This window comes from Brienomyrus brachyistius, chromosome 19 (assembly GCF_023856365.1).
Source record: "Brienomyrus brachyistius isolate T26 chromosome 19, BBRACH_0.4, whole genome shotgun sequence".
Taxonomy (NCBI): Eukaryota; Metazoa; Chordata; class Actinopteri; order Osteoglossiformes; family Mormyridae; genus Brienomyrus; species Brienomyrus brachyistius.
The window spans coordinates 14251764-14269062 of NC_064551.1; the positions used below are offsets into that span (position 1 = coordinate 14251764).

General features: G+C 45.2%; 1 protein-coding gene across 1 annotated transcript in view; it reads right to left on the reverse strand.

Moving 5' to 3' along the window:
* The window catches only part of LOC125714961 (neurexin-3a-like), a 280661-nt gene that overhangs the window by 69189 nt on the left and 194173 nt on the right, over nucleotides 1-17299 (reverse strand).

The following is a 17299-nucleotide window of genomic DNA, read 5'->3' on the forward strand; positions in this document are numbered from 1 at the left end:
AATGGCATCTTCAATGTGGTTGTTTGGGAGAAAATAATAAATAGTGTGGTTTTTGTCAGTCATTAATCTGAAGTTCAATATTTTTGGTACTACATCAGAAAACCATGCGTTGTGTCTGTTCCAAGAAGGGCACTACATAAAGTCATAAAAAGACAACAGAATAGGAACTTTTGACAAGCTCTGGGTCCAAGAGTTCTTCAGAATGTATCATAAAATGACAAGCTTTCATTTCACTAGTGCAGCCCAGATAGTCCACGTTTTGGCTCCTTCCCATCTCCCGACACAGCTTGCTAAGCAGTTGGCGTTCTTGCTTGTTTGGTTCAGGTCTGCTGTCTAACGGTCCCAGAGGACTGGGCTGAGAAACGTCGCACTAGTGGTAAGGCCATGGGGTGGGTCAGCGTGCTGATCTGGCCATCCTGAGGGTGGTGGGTGGCTCTGGCCCATGGATGCCCCCAGTCACACCAGCTTCAGCTCCTCATCCCTCCCTGCCTTCGGTCACCCGTTTGCTGTGTCTGACCTCGGTGAACAGTCACGCCAACCTGTGCTGCCTTCTGAAACCCGCAGGAAGTCAGCAGTGGGGCGCAAACCGAGTGCAATACTCAGATGGAGTCATCCAAGGGCCGCGTGGATACATGCGGGAGAAGCCAATTTGTCTAAATGTGCCGTAAAGAGTGTATTTGTGGTGATATCTGTGGTCTGTGTGCTCATCGCTGTAATTTATAACACAGCTGCCTAAAAGCGGTCATTTTTCCTTAGTGGGGCTTGAGAAGTGTAGAAAGCTCATTTCAGTCTTCATTTCAGGGTTTTTTTTATCATCAACAGGCCTGGGATCAGGCCCCGCCTTTCCAGCAGAACAGGAATCTCTGTCACCAGGACTGTTCCTTGGCACCAAACATGGTGTTTTCATCTTCATCAGCGATGCATGCCAGCCAACCAGGCACACACTTATTTTTGTCTGAAAGGGTCTTTCTATACAGTGCATGACGGATTACAGAGGCATTTCCCATCGGCTCATTTTGGAAGCCAGCTGCGGACAAAAACAACGGTGGCAGGGTTGTGCCGTCATACGCTGGCCTGAGCCCAGCGGTGATAACACCGTTTGCCCAGTGTCTCCTTAATGAATGGGGAAGATGGTACAGCAGTCACTGGGCGTGACCTGTATCCTTCGCAGAGCATTTACAGCAGGGGTAGGGAACCTGATCCATGGAGAGCCGGTGCGGGTTTTTGGGATGGCCTCTCAATCAGCCAATAACAGTGGATTCCAAGGACTGGAGTTGAGAATCGCTGCTTTATTATTGGCTGATTGAGAGGCCAATTGAGTTTTGTAACTTAACACTAAAATACTTATCTCCGATAAGTAGGCCCCATCTTAAATTCCACATGACATCACCCAGAACCACTGGTGTCCCAAAACAGATGAGTTCACTACCCAGATCCAGAAGTAGAATAGTGAAAATAGCATTTCGCATTTGTTTATCAGTGAGTCAATTATAGATATACACTCATGGGTCTGCATGACCACGTTTTAGTCAATGACGGTCCACATATACGACGGTGATCCCATAAAATTATAATGTAGATGAAAAATTCCTAATGCTTCATGACACCAGAGTACAACGCATTACTCATGTGATTGTGATGTAAGCAAACCTACTGCGATAAATAATTATTTAATCATTATTGTGTTATCATATAATTCCTGTTTTTACGATATGCTAGTCTTGGTTTAGGTTTTATGTGCTATTTGGTAGGTTATTTTTCAGACTGGGACCGCTCACATTTTCCCATATATATGAATGGTAATTACTATGTGGCTATACGCCATTTCAATGTGTGAAAGGTTTCATAGGAATGCTGTAATTTCATGTGGTGGGGAAAACCTCGACGTAAATGTGTGTGAGTGGGATTAAACACAACACAGATTCGATGTGCAATAAATGGCCAGATGAAGATATACTTTTTGAGAAGACTAAGGTCTTTCATAGAGCGCAGCATGCTATTGGGGATGGTCTACAAATCTATGGAAGCCAGAGTAACTCACCAAGCTGTGGTCTGATGGGGCAACATGGCCACCGATCGGGCAATGCATGGAGAAGAAAGCAATCTGTTACGGTGCTGAGCCGGACACCCCAAACGGCCCGGAGGCGGCGGCGAAAATGGGGACAATGGCCACGGTGCCAGCAGTACCAGTGCTGCACATCTCCTGCTGCACATCTCCTGCTGCACATCTCCTGATGTAATGTCCACAACCACCTCTAGCCATCGCCTCATCCCACCAAGCTTATCCTACCATTTCTCCTAGTGGCCTGAGTGTACATGATGCCTCCATCCCAATGGGTCCATATCAGCCACCCAGGACTGGACCACATTCTGAATCAGACCATGTAAACGACCATTAGCAAGTCCTGCTCACCCGTCTTTTCATCTATCTATATCTATGTAATCCTGTGCAACTAACTAACCAGATGTTCCCATTTCGTGGTATATTAATGCTTTTTGATACTTATGTCTAGTGATATATATCAATGCATACATTTAACAGTGAAAAGAAAGATGGCATCAGACACTTTGCATTTCGCCAAAACACCTTATTACTCACTAAACAGTTATCACTTTCATAATTTCACGCATTCTAAAATCTAAATCATTTCTTAGCCCATTTTTAGAGTCGCTTATCCCGTTCTCAGGCATTTCATTAAACTTATAGTGTGATTTGCAATGTTTAGATGCGATATTTACATACATTCATATGAAATATATACATCATTTAGCACAACAGTCCTCTTTCAGGTAGTCTCAGCCTGCTGTGGTGTACATACAGTGCTGCGAGGGACAGCAAGCGCAATGTGTCTCACACCTGCCAGCTCAGGCCTTCGAACCCAGAAACAGCGGTAAGCTCAGATAATCCTGGCTTCCCACATGCTTCAGGTGTTCTGACACCATGCCTAGGTGTATGCAAATGGGAGAACTTACCTAAAACTGAGAAGAAACATATTCTGAAGACAAAAAAAAGCACAGAGCATCCCTTCCCTTCCCTGCACCGCTACAGTAATCCACCCAGGAACACGAGGGCCCAGCCTTGCTCCCTTCCTCTAACCAGCCATCACCTGTCCAGTTCAGGGATCCACAGGGATACCATCAGAATCCCAGCATCTCCAAAGGCATTAAGTATTTTGCTGTGGATGAGGACAGACATGAGACAATCTCTGGGGGACGGAGGGGTTGTGAATTTTGTGACAAATTTTCGGCGTGTAATGTTCAACGTTGTGCCCTTCACCAGCCCAACTAAACAAACATGATGGAAGCTAGGGGGGGGGTGATAGGGGAGGAGGAATATGCATTGAACACCCTGTGACACCCCACAAATCCACATTATGAGGGGGCTGGGGGGTTTTCTGCCCCACTGGAGCTCCTCCGCATAAAGAAGCACATTTAGCATATTGACTTGCGCGATTATCGACAAGATGGAGATGATGAATCGCAGCTGCTCAAGTGATAAACTTCAGCATTAGGAAATAAATCTGCTGGAAAGAATCTATCTGCTGCTTTCAATAGCGCTGGCAGAGTGATGGAAACCGACTCTCCCTGCATGTATTCATTTAGGATTAGTAACCTGCTGGTTACAGCAACACACGCGCACAAACTTTATTTCTTTTAAAAGAAAAGATGAAACACAGAAATCGAGCTTCCTACTGTAGCTCTCGCTGACTAAAATTAGCTCCAAATACTTATGATTTTGACGGAACTGGAGCAGCTTTTTTTCCACACTTTTTTACAAAAAAAAAAAAAAGCCTCTTTGGATTGAACGCCACCATTTACATTGGAAATCTATTCTGTCTTCGAGGAAGCAAAGCTGAGAACGCAGCAGTTCCTTCACGCAGCCACAGACAGGCAATGCGGCACACCGGTGCAGTTTTAAATGCGGCTTTAAATGCACCAAACCGCCGTGTTCCACCTACCTAGATGATGTAATGAGCACATGATCATTTCAGACAAGTGCCCGTGGGCAACTTTGGCTGCTTATGTCTCCCGTTAATGTGCTTTCACTTGTTTGCGTGATGGTCCCTGCTCTTTGATGGAACTACATCAACATAAAGTGCCTTTTTGCAGAGCTCCGTCCGGCTCTCGGGAAATGGATTAACTCGTCCAGCAGACAGGCTCCGATGGCTGGACACACGCTGATATTAACATGCGGTCCCATCACGCAGGTTACACATCCCCTAATTGGCTGCCAATTACTAGACAGGTGTGCCCTCCATGAGGTCATGGCACAGGTGTGTAAAGCCTTTTACAGATTGGTGCCTGATTGATACCACCAGGGATCTCAGTTACTGTATAGTCCCTTACTTATTTCTGCATTGCCCTGGTTTCGGAATAGCAAGGAATCGGTCTGACGGACTACAATTTTCCCATCACACACAATTACGCTCCATCTCTGCTAGGCGCATGCAAAATTGCGCTCCGACCTCACCGGGTTCAGCCGCACATTCGGTTTGCAAAATATTTGAAGCGATAAGGCATACCAAACTGGATTTACCCAGCCGGATTAAAACGATCGCAGTCATAGCCAGCCCTGTTTAGCCATTCTTCCAAAAAACTAAAAAAAAAAAAAAGTTTCACAAAATCTAATTAGCAGTTAGGAATAATTAGTTCACAGGGTGATGGATATTCGTTTCCTGAAAAAGAAATAACTTGGCAGCAAATTTTCTTGGTGAAGCACATATGTACAGAGAGAGAGAGAGAGAGAGAGAGAGAGAGAGAGAGAGAGAGAGAGAGAGAGAGAGAGAGAGAGAGAGAGAGAGTCCAGTGCAAACACAGTCACAGATGCATGTAAAAATAAACACACAGAACTATACATGCTGGCACAAAAGCAGACATACACAATCACACACTCTGCTCTTTGAAATCAGCCGAAAAATAACTATCTCTGGGGAACAGCTGTCAGTACAAATTTAAATTTAAATAATTAGAGTAATAATAATAAAAATGAAAACTCTGCATCTCCTTGGATTTCAGTTGGATTACTCCATGAAACATACACTAAAAGGTGGGTTAATCAGCTGGGAGGCTGTAATTAAATTGCGCTCTATGTCTGACTCTATCGATTGTCTCCTTCTCTTTGTGAGCTACATCCCCCTATGAACATATTAAAGGCCTATATGACTCTGGGCTTTGCACATCGACTGACAAGTAGATGGGTGGCAAGTCTATTAACGAAACCTAAATGATCAACGGTCCTGTTTTTAAACTGATGCAGCACCGCCACACTGATAAGAATGCTTTGCTTTAAATTTGCCTTAACCTTCTGTACTGTTATTCAGAGAATGGCAGTGCTATTTCGGCCTGGTATTGCACTTTGGTTCTGAATTCCACAACAGTCAGTCTTTCTTGGCAATGCTGTGACAAAACTACACACTGGCGACAGCATAAAGCCTTAATGGAAACAGGAAGTGGTCATTTTCCATTGATTCTCAGGTTCACTACTGGGCGTCCAGGTGAGCCTGATGCTGTGGACTTGGGTTGGGAGTGGCAGTCTTGGGGCTCCTACCCATGGCCATAATCCACAGCTCAGTCCCATTTATATGCAAGGCTGGAGTTTTTCAGACTTTGACCAGTGCCCAAGGGAACCTGCTTCAACATTAGAAACATCTCAGTGGTACTTCCTGCTCTATTGGCTAGCCCGATAACCAATGGGAACTGTATACAGGCAGAGATCAGCCAATCCTGAGTAGAGAATGAAATATGGCTACCGCACAGCTGTACTGGTGGGTGAAGGGTGGGTGTATAACATAACAGGCAGTAGCAGTGAGGCTCAGAAGGAGCCAGGGAGGCATAGGCATAAACTTTGATTACCAAACCTCAACTGCCATCCAGTTACCTAAGCAAGAACCACAATGCACATGAACAGATAGTCTGGTGCTCATTAGTAACAAGTTTACCTTTGTAAAGAACATTAGCATACTGTGCTAGCAATATAGCAAGGTTAAGTCTCCAAGTTTCAGGCTTGGGCTGGAAAATGGAGACAAAGTCACATTTATGCACATCTGTGTAAATAGAAAGAAGATTTCACAATAATTACTATTTATGCATGAATACGTGTGCTAATTTGCATATATGTCTCAATATGCATTAACAAAAGCATATTTGCATGAACTAGTTTTTAGAATGACATGAGAATAATGTTAATACACAATCAGCTGATTAAATTTCAAAATGTAAAATTCAATAAAGAAGAAACGTACTTATTGCTCATTGGTACAAGTACAGGCCGCTGGCAATTCTTTGGTTTTCCCATCTTGCTCTCCATCCAAGACACAGGCACATATGTACAGTACCAATCAAAAGTTTAGACACACCAGGCTGCTTACAAGGTGTTGCATCACATGACCTGACCACCTGACCTAAACACAGTAGAAATGTTTTTGGAGGAGTTTGACCAGAGAGTGCAGGTAAAGCGGCCAATGAGAGCTCAGCGTATATGAAGGACTTCCTTCAGGACAGCTGGAAAAGCATCTCACGAAGCCACCTCATGAAAGTGATGCAGAAGAAAAAGTAGGGTCAGCCTGAGTAATTGGGGTTAAGGGCTTTGCTCAAAGGACCAGTGGTGGGATCACTCTGCCAACCCAGGGATTTGAACCAACAACCTTCTGAGTTCCAACCCACAGAGCTGTCCCCCGACAATTTTTTATTTATTTTTTGTTTAATACTTTTTTAGTTTTAGTATAATTCCTTATATGTTATTTTATAGTTTTGATGTCTTTATAATTATTCTAAAATGTAAAGAACACTACAAATAAACTTTTCTATGGGTAGGTGTGCCCAAACTTTTCACTGCTGTTGCACATACCGGAGAGATCATGTTTTGGGGATAGAACACAGAGTCAGCCAGAAGGCAGCTCTGAAGAGGTTGGTGTTAAGTGGCTCAAAAGTTTCATGGTTGTTCTGCTCGTCACGGAATTCAAACCCACAGCCTTCCATCTGAGCCACAAACCCAAATAAATTTAGCTTCAAACGGAATTATCAAAAATCATCAAGAATGCTGTCATAAAGAAAAGGCATTGGGTTTTCAGCAAGGTGAATCTCTTAAGAAATTTACACAGTGCAAAAATCTACAGTGCAACCAGTCTACAACATGAAACTCACCTGGAAAGTTCAGTCACTTTGGAATTGTAAACCCACTTGACAGTTTGCATGATGTTAGATAAAAGTCGGTAGCTGACGTGCATCTCAAATCACAGTGTACATTAACAAAAATAATGCGTCTAATAAGTGAATGTTGTTTAAACAAAAACAAGTAGCCTCTTGGTTTAAACGCTAAGCTAACCAGGGTCTGCATTTATATTTTACATACACATGTGTCTATACAATGACTTCTCAAGGATTAAGAAACTCCTTTGATGTTCTTGTCAGAAACTGTGGTAATTAAATTGGCAACAACTTTCATTTGGTGTCACAGAAGTTAACTGCATTTCTTTAAATACTCTGGAAATGTTGCTCAGCTGAAGTAATAATCAGAGGAACGTATTCCCCAGCACACGGGCTTAAAGCTACGAGTGATTGCAGAGCTGAGACATACTGTTAGAAAGAGAGATTTGCAGTAATGCGGAATGAAATATATGCTCTACCTCAAACTCAATTTATTCTTCGGGTTTCTCTGTGTTCACTTGCCTGGAATGTGATTTCAATTATCTACAAGTAGTACTTTCTGTCCAAGCGAAAGGGGAGAACCCCAGGTGGGTGATGGGATTGGTGCTGCTCGGCACCTAAAGCTGTGGCTGATTGCAGATCAGTGTATGCACGCAAAATGCTGCAGGCCGAGATTCAAACACAGGGTGGACCAGCAGAGTGCATCGGGAAGGGAGGGGAGAGAATTACATGGTGCTCTAACTCTGCTCTCTCTCTCTCTCTCTCACACACACACACACACACACAGACTGACACACACAGGATACATATTGAGACACACATACACAGGAGAGACAGACTGAGATACAGATTGACATACACACACAAACACAGACAGGACAGACATATTGAGACACACACAGGGTTGACAGACTGACACACACACAGACAACACAGGAGAAACATACTGACACACAGACATACACACACATACTTACACAGGATAGACAGACTGACAAACACACACACGCAAACACACACAGGACAGACATATTGAGACACACACAGGGTTGACAGACTGACATACACAAACAAAAAAGGTGTGTGTGTGTGTGTTTATAGGGCTGGCGACTGAAATAGACAGGCCAATCTTGTAATCAGACAATGATATGGTTTGTGTTGATAAGTAACAGGGGTCCAGGGGCCAGTCAGCTTTACCTTTATACACCAGTTTCCAGGACAGACAACCCTCCCTCCACCACACACACACACACACACACACACACACTTGTATGCACTGAGAATATTCAGAATGACAGCCCACGGTTATGTAAACACCAGGGCCCCCACCCCACCTCGCCCTGTCGCCAGCACAACACAATGCCTTTCACTGGAGCCATTTACATAATCAGGCTGATCTTTACTACACAAATTGTAAAAATTTGAAGGAAATTATACAGGGCAAGTACATTCACCCGTGTGCACTTTCCATCTTGTTATGAGGGGTCGATTATGTGGGTGGGAAGGCAGAGCTTTCCAACTGAATGTTAAAAAAAAATGCTTCATTTAAAGATTGTTGCGAGCGGCACTATCATCCGGCAAACAACAATTGTCCAGAGAGCCATAACTCTCCGGCAGCGAGCGACAAACAGCCCTCGGTTACACAACGAACACACAAGCCGGCACTCGGAGGTACTCCGCGAAGCCGTGAGTCACGGACGGGGGATAAAAACGGATGTATGATCGCGGAAGCGGTGCATCTCAGCGACCTGTATAAGGGGAGGGTAAACTGAAGAAGGGCGCTGGTTCTGCTGGTAACGGAGGGTTACCGCTGCACTGAGGGCTCGTGATCGGCAAGGCGAATTCAGAACGGCGAGTAAATGCAGTAACTACACGTGCGCTTCAATAAACACCCCCACTTAGGCTTAAAAGCAAAATCATCATGCCTTAAAATGACAGAAACTTCACAGTAAGCAGGGGACGACTTCTTATGCTATTAAAAAAAGAATTAATTGAATTTGTGAGCTGGGTCCATTAATGTTATAACTTGTACTGGGGTAATTCATTTCTTTTTCAAGAATTGTTCTAACATAAAATGAATATATGCCATTTTAAATAAACACTAATCAACGGTCGATTTATTTAATATCCGTCTTTTACACAGACGGTGCACATATTAATTTACGGTTCTCTCATCTCTTACATCCTAATTTCTATTCCTTAGTTATTTTTTAATATAAAATGTGCTGCACTTTAATTATTCAAACTATTTCTTTCTTTTTTTTAATAAGCTCTTTTCATTTTCTGAAACACTCTTCTGCTTGTTTGATAATTTAAACAACTGTTCCATGGCGAAATATAAAAACGTACAAATTAGGTCAGTGTGTGCGCAGAACAGACTGGACTCCCACAAAAGGGGAGGCTTGATGTCATTTTCTTGTTAACCCGTGTCTGTGTGTGCGTGTGTGTGTGTGTGTGTGTGTGTGTGTGTGTGTGTGTGTGTGTGTGTGTGTGTGTGTGTATGAGCGGTTATACCTTACCTTATGGGGACACAATCCCCACAACGTGATGAATACCCATTTTTTTCCTCATTTCCTGGTCCCCATAAGGGAAAACTCAATTTAATAAAAGTCTGTGACAGCAATGAAAACACAAAAAATTATTTTATTTTGCTTGGTTACTTATGGTTAGGGCTGGGTAGGGGTTAAGGTTGTCATAGTTAGCGTTAGCATTTTTCCCATAGAAATGAATGAACGGTCCCCATAAGGATATGTTTACCCGACGTGTGTGTGTGTGTATGTGACACACACTTTACATCAGTGCACATCTCTGTAGCTCCCTGTGTGTACTGCACAGAGTACATCATCAGCATTAACGGAGGGAGAGATAGCGGCCTTGCACTGAGGTCATTACACTGTGCACATCCCTTAATCCCCCTCTCATTCCATTTCACATCCCATCTGCCTCTGCCCTGCACCCAGCTGCTAGTTACTCTTCTCTCTGATCGACTTCAGCCGGAGGAGTGATTTCCATCCCGTTCATGGCTGAAATGTAACAATCTTTACCTGAAGCTAAAAATAACGTTCCAATGGTGGAGTGAGTCCCAAACATGGCCCCTCCATCCCGGGGTGGGCGTCCGGTGAGGTGGTGTAGGAAAACCTCCAGAGTCCTAAATGCCACAGTGACCTGAGACGCCCCCCCCCCCCAGCCCCCCAGTGACATCTTGCCTCAGTCCGTAACGTTCCTTCCAGTTAATGGCTCCTTTTCCAGCTTGATTCCAGCAGCTCTGCAGATCCATCCGCAAATGAAATAACTGATCACCAATTAACCCATTAAAACCAAACCGCATCATGCTACTATAGCCATGGATTTTCTGACCTGCAAACAGGGAGATATATTTTTAAGTGGCGCAGCCCTATAAAAGTACTGCAAACATTACACACATTGTGGCACTGTAGCCTCAGACCTCCAGCGTCGGGGGTTTGAATCCCACGCCCACTCATGCGCGTGCAGGTCTGACATACTCCCCACGCTTACATGAGCTTCCTCTCACTGCCCTACAAAAACCCCAGATCTTCTATTAATTATAATGCAGTGATGAATCAGACACACATCTGCAAGATAAAAGCAAATCTTTTGGCAATAAATAAAAAAAAAAAACCTGCCAAGTTTTTAAAATTCAAAAAAGCCCATCCAAATCCCTTACTAATACATTAAATGTTATTTATTTACTATACACAAAGAAAAGAAACATACAAGTGCGGATCGGAGAGCAGCCAGAGGAAGTGGGGTTTGGGGTCGTGCTTCAGGGCCCAATGGGATTTGAATCAGCACCCATCTGATCACAGGTACAGAGCTTTAACATATCAGCACAGGTCTCACAGCGCCGTAATATGGGCGAGTTGGGGGTGATGGTGGCCCCCTTTTCTGGTTCCCATCGGACCAGCCCAGTCGGTGAGGACTCGGCCGACATCTCAGGGCTTCCGGAGCTAGTAGGGAGTGTAATTATGCGCGGTGCTGATGGGGAGGGACGGACGTTATCGATCTGCTCTACTGTCAGATCCCAGGGCTGCTCTGTTCATTCAGCCCCACAGGGCTGTTCAAGGCACGATATTTTCAGGATGATTAAATGTGTTCGTTTTTGTTTTAACGTGACATCGGGCTTGATTATCTCTTAAGCTGAAAGGTCTCACACCTTCATAAAGGAAATTAAACTTGTGGAGATTCCAGAACCTTCCTCATCCTCGGTTTCCAAAGGCGGCCAGGAAATGACAGTGAAAAGAAAAGAACTCCAAAAAGCCATTTAATACAGTGTCCTCAAAATCAACACAGTCTTTATTATATATTTTAACTGTTGTTATTGTTATCTACACCTCAACATCTACATTATTGTAGATGGTTTAAATGACCTACACTGACTACACTAAATGATCTACACTGCCAGCATTTTACTCTATCCGATCACATGATCATAATACACACAACAGCTCTGTACCTTACCAAGGGCAACATTTATTAGTTATTAGGCAAACATTATCGATCCCAGGGGGAAATTCTTGAGACGCCACCCCCGACATACCCTACCCGGGAACCGAACCCAGACTGCAGTGGTGACAGCACAGAACCCTGACCACTAAAGCACCAGGGACCACATGCCAGAGCGCTGTCATAAACGGCCCGCACCTGAGTATGCGCAGTATGTGTGAGCGAGGTAATGTCCTGCACCAGCAAGCATCTCCTTGACAGCCAGCATGTGTTTTTGCTATTTCTGTTCACATCCACAGCCCAGCAAACAGACGACTGAGAACACAAAACTCTGTGCCTAAACATGGCAAGGCAGGGCTCGAGATGATGTGGGAGTGGGCGGCTGAGTTTTATAAAATGGGTCCTGTCTAACGCAGATGCCTTACACACACATTATGTTTGCAGCTGGTATTATTTTGGCAGACACATATTTAATTGTAGCAAAGTACTGAAACCAAAAGTGCAATTAAGGGAGGTATTTATCATGACCACACGCACATATGCAGCTACCACCCAAAGAATGGCAATAAAGCAACATATTCACCGCAACGGCTGCACGAGAATGGAACAGATGCACAGTCGTACAATAAAAGCCTATATTAACTGATGACCACAGTTGCCAAAATCCCCTGAGTTAATGGCTCCATTTGCAGGCTGAAACCTTACTCCAGGCCCCTTGGTGTGCCAGATGGTTCCACCAGCATTTTCAGAGACACGCATGTGTATTAGATCAGATCCCGTAATGTACACATCTGTATTAGATCGGACCCTGAAATGTATATGTATTAGATTAGATCCTGCAATGTACACATGTGTATTAGATCAGACCCCGCAATGTACACATGTGTATTAGATAAGAAACTGAAATGTACACGTGTGTATTAGATCAGAGCCTTCAATGTATGGGTGTATACTGGATCAGATCCCACAATATTCCCCTCACAATGTAAGGATGAAGGACAGAGGCATTTACTGAGGGCTCCAGAGCCCTCTTCTATAAATGCACGCTCCGGCGGCGGTCTCCAATTGCGGGAGAGGAGTGACCGGAAACAGGTGTTTGAACTGCCTCCCTCAGGGGACACGTCATGGTCAGCTTGGTGGCTCCTTTGTTTTCCTGTTTGCGCTCCCACTGCGGCAATAAAGCGACCCAGGCCTTGCCCTGTCTTTGGGCCCAGCAGATGGCATGTCTGGGCACATAGTGGCTCATTTAGAGAAGCCCGCCAACGCAGGCGTTTGTCAGAAGGACACGCGGTCGGGCATGTCTCTCTAGTGTGCCGCCTCCTTTTAAAGTGGACACCCCCTTCACCGGACGTGAGAGTGGGAGGCTGCTAATATAGCCAGAAAAAGCCAGCCCAAAGTTTGTGGCTTCATGGAAGATTCTTCATTTTGATCTCATGCTTAAAACCCACACAAGGCCAAGACGGTGAATTTGTCTCAATCGCGTTAATTTCTAAACACCCACATATGCTTATTTTTGCCGTGTAACTGACACTAATTACTGCTGAGCCGCATTCATCCCAAGTGACGTGCAGACAGCTGCCGCTTTTACACCTTAACGCGTCGCAACACCTGCATGCGCTTTTACTGAGGCGATTCAGGTTAAAGATCTCGCTGAAGGGCACAGCTTCATGGCCGCCTTAGGAGTTAAACCCTTTGTTCATGAGTGCAAGTGCATAAGGACAAGGAGACCTGCTGTTCACTTAAAAATTACACACACGCACACAGGTTTGTGGGACTCTCCATTAATTTCTATGGGGATAACTCTAATCCCAACATGACGACCTTAACCCCTACCCAGCCCTAACCTTAACCATAAGTAGCCAAACAAAATACGAGACTTCCGGCATTTTTACTTTTTTGATTGCATCCATAGAATTTTGTGAGGACCTGAAAATGGTCCCCACAATGCCAAAAAACAAGTTTTTATTACATTGTGGGGGACTTTTGGTCCCCACAAAGTAATACACACCTAATCTGCACACATACCTCAAACCTAGAGCACAGAGGACTGTTTCTGCACCATGAACACATATTATGTCACTGATTAATGCACATGCCCTTTATAAAGCATTAAAAAAGCCTAAGGCATCTTCCCCCCACTACCCAAACCAGAGAGAGGGCTGTGACCCTCCCCCCCCCCCCCCCCCCCCCCGCAGCAGAAGGCTAGAAGGGTTAGGCTCAAAAATCAGACTGCCTTGAGCTGCCCCAAACCTACCCCCCAGGAAGATGGCCAGGATCCAGACTTGCGTGCACTTAACTGGGAATATCTTTGCCGGGATTCCAATGCCATTGAGCTTACTTGGCACACATACATACTTAATATCTTATATATTCTACTACATGAACTACTTAATGTTATATCCTATTAATGTAACAACCATTTACTCATGGACAACATAAATAGCAGGCTGTACTAATGACTGATTACATTAAAAGTAGATTTGCTGTTCATGATTATGGGCTTCAGTCAAGAGATGAGTTTAGTGTGTCAGATAAAATGAGTTCTAAGGTTAAACAGGCTACGCTTTCAAAATAGCATGAACAATTCCCCCGTTTTTAACTTGTCCTCACCTTCTGCCGCAGGCCAAACGCTCCTCCCAGCTCCGTTCTCCTCCTTCATTGGTGTTCGCGCTCATGTTTACAGTACACAAGCCAAGGTGGCACTTACAGAGGCAGCCATGAAAATCTGATCAGTGGGGAGGAGATGGTGTTTGTCAGGCTTCACACATGAGGCGCGGCAGCGTTTTGCACTGCTGGCCACTCAAGGGAGCTACAGCCTCCAGAATGAGTGCTCAGTTTAAGAAATGAACAAAGCCAAGCTCAAAAATTATGCATGAATTACATTTGGGAGCAACCAAATTGCAAAGGGTAACTTCTCATTTTTAGTGTACTTCCCTGGAATAACAGATTAGTGTTACTTGACACTATTCCTGGCAGCCATTAGCGCAGTGTGCTAAACACACACGTGCTGGGACACTATGTGGGCTGCAGGTCCTTATAATACAGGAACGGTGACAGGGAGAGCCACACGTGGCACAGCAGCATGTCATGTTCTCCGGGGAGTAGAGGACCAGGGATGACACTTCTCAGGTTCTAGGTGATCTGCCCTTTTCAGACGACCCGGCAGCCTCACAGAGCATCCAGAACTGCGGTACCACAGGAGAATGAAGGCGAGACCCCTGTCTGTTCCTGGGAACTCCCAGGAAGACTGGAGGACAGATGGTGCCTGGTAGTGAGGCCGTGGGGAGGCGAAGCGGTGAGGCAGAGAGAGGACGCTGACGACCGAGGTCACAAGTAACGCACCGTGCCTCACTGGCCCGCCATGATGGGTTAGGCTCAGCACGTTGTACGCGCTCTCAAATGGGCGTCACTTTCACGCTCTCCTGCCGCTGAGTAAGTATCGTCAGTTGAGCTGCTTCAGTGCAGATCTCAAGCCGCATTAATGGGCTAAAACAAATGTAGCTCTGAGTGAAAGTGCCTGTTAAGCGAGCAATTCGCTGGGATTGTTAGCATCAGTAGCCATGGCCAGCGGCTACAGCGGATGTGCTGAGAAATTCAATTAGGAGAGTTGAAGAGCTACGCTAGTGGAGTGGACAGATGACACGGTGAAGCAGCTTCACATCATCAAGTGGGTTTCCGTTCACAGACGATGACCGGGCGTGCTTGCTGACTCACACAATTATAATTTACAGCATGTAGGAACTCAAAGCAAAAGCCTTCTGTTCAAGCGGAGAGGGAGGCAGGGCCGCGTATGATCCTGTGTATGTGACAGGCTGATATTCCGATGTGTCCTGTACCTTCGCTTCCAACATGGACAAATATAGAAAGCGACACAAGGAACGTGATCGATACGGGGCAAGGAGACTCAACGTCGGTCTCATTCTCAAGAAACGCGACCCAAAGTCCAAACATCCAAGCATGAATTTGAGCTTCTCCTTGGGATCCCTTTGAAAGCATCCCACTTTGGAAATTAATTATTGATAGGAACAGACGCTGGAGTTCACACATTTGAGAGGATGGGAGAGGGGGGGAAATCTCTACCCGCGGACGCAATTTTCTGTTTTTTCCTTTTCAAGAGGAAAGTGTTAACGGGCATTTAAACTCTGTTAATATGCTGCTCACACAGGCTGGATGCTGCAGGGGAGCTCCTGGGGGGGTGGGGGGGGGTAGTACGGCTGGTAACTTCAGCATAATTAGACAGCGGTGATTGGTATGATGCGCAGGGCTACTTCAGGGTTAGCCAGTCCTGAAGCCCTGAAGATCTGAAGCCTTGAAGCCCTGAAGTCATGAAATTCTGAAGCTCTGAAGATCTTAAGCCTGGAAGCGCTAAAGATCTGAAGCCCTTAAGCTCTGAAGCTCAGAAGATCTGAAGCTTTGAATCATCTAAATTCTCAATCCCTGAAGCACTATATTGAGAAGCAGCGGCAGGTACCCGACTGCCATGTGCACCATATCGATCCCCTTTTCTCAATAGCTCCATATTCCCTGCTTCGTACCATCTGCTCATTTAAATAAATCAAAACCCCAAGCATATATTTGAATGTTTTCAAGGCATGTACAATGGATGGCTCACATGTATTCAGTCACAATTGTCTGATCAGCCATAGCATTAAAACCACCTGCCTAATGTTCTGTAAGTCCCTCTCATGCCACCAAAACAGCTCTGACTCAATGAGGCATGGACTCCACAAGACCTCTGAAGGTGATCTGTGGTAAAGAAGTTTGCAGCAGATCCTTTAAGTCCTATAAGTTGCGAGGTTGGGCCTTCATGGATCGGACTTATTTGTGCAGCACATCCTACAGACTTTTGAGTAGATTGAGATCTGGGGAATTGGGAGGTCAAGTCAACAGCTTGAACTCTTTTTCATGGTCCTCAAACCATTCCTGAGCAATTATTGCAGGGTGGCAGGGCATATTACCCTGCTGAAAGAGGTCACTGCCATGGGTGAATACCATTGCCATGAAGGGGTGTACTTGGTCTGCAGCAGTGTTAAGGTAGATGGTATGTGTCAGTGTAACACCCACATGAATGCACAGACTCAAGGTTTCCCAGCAGTACATTCTACAGAGTATCACACTACCTCTGCCGACTTGCCATCTTCCCGAAGTGCATCCTGGTGCCATGTCATGCAAACGATGCACACGCACCCGGCCATCGACATGATGTAACAAAACACATGACTCAACAGCCAAGGCCACCTTCTTCCATTACGACAGTTCTGACGCTCATGTGCCCATTGTAGGCGCCTTTGGCAGTGGACTGGGTTCAGCATGACATCTTTCTATCACAGCCAGCATTAACTGTCTCAGCAATTTGAGCTACGGCAGCTCTGATGTCGGACTGGAGCAGACGGGTTAGCCTTCACCCTACACCAGCATCAGTGATTGCTGGGCACCCATGACCCCATGCCAGTTCACTGGTTGTCCTTCCTTGGACCACCTTTGGTAGGTACTGACCACTGCATACTGGGAACATCCCACACAACCTGCCATTTTGGAGATACTCTGACCCAGCCCACTAACCATCACAATTTGGTCCTTGTCAAAGTTCCTCAGATCCTTAGGCTTGCCCATTTTTCCTCCTTCTAACATATCAACTTCAAGAACTAATAGTTCACTTGCCTAATATACAGTATAACTTGCACCATTC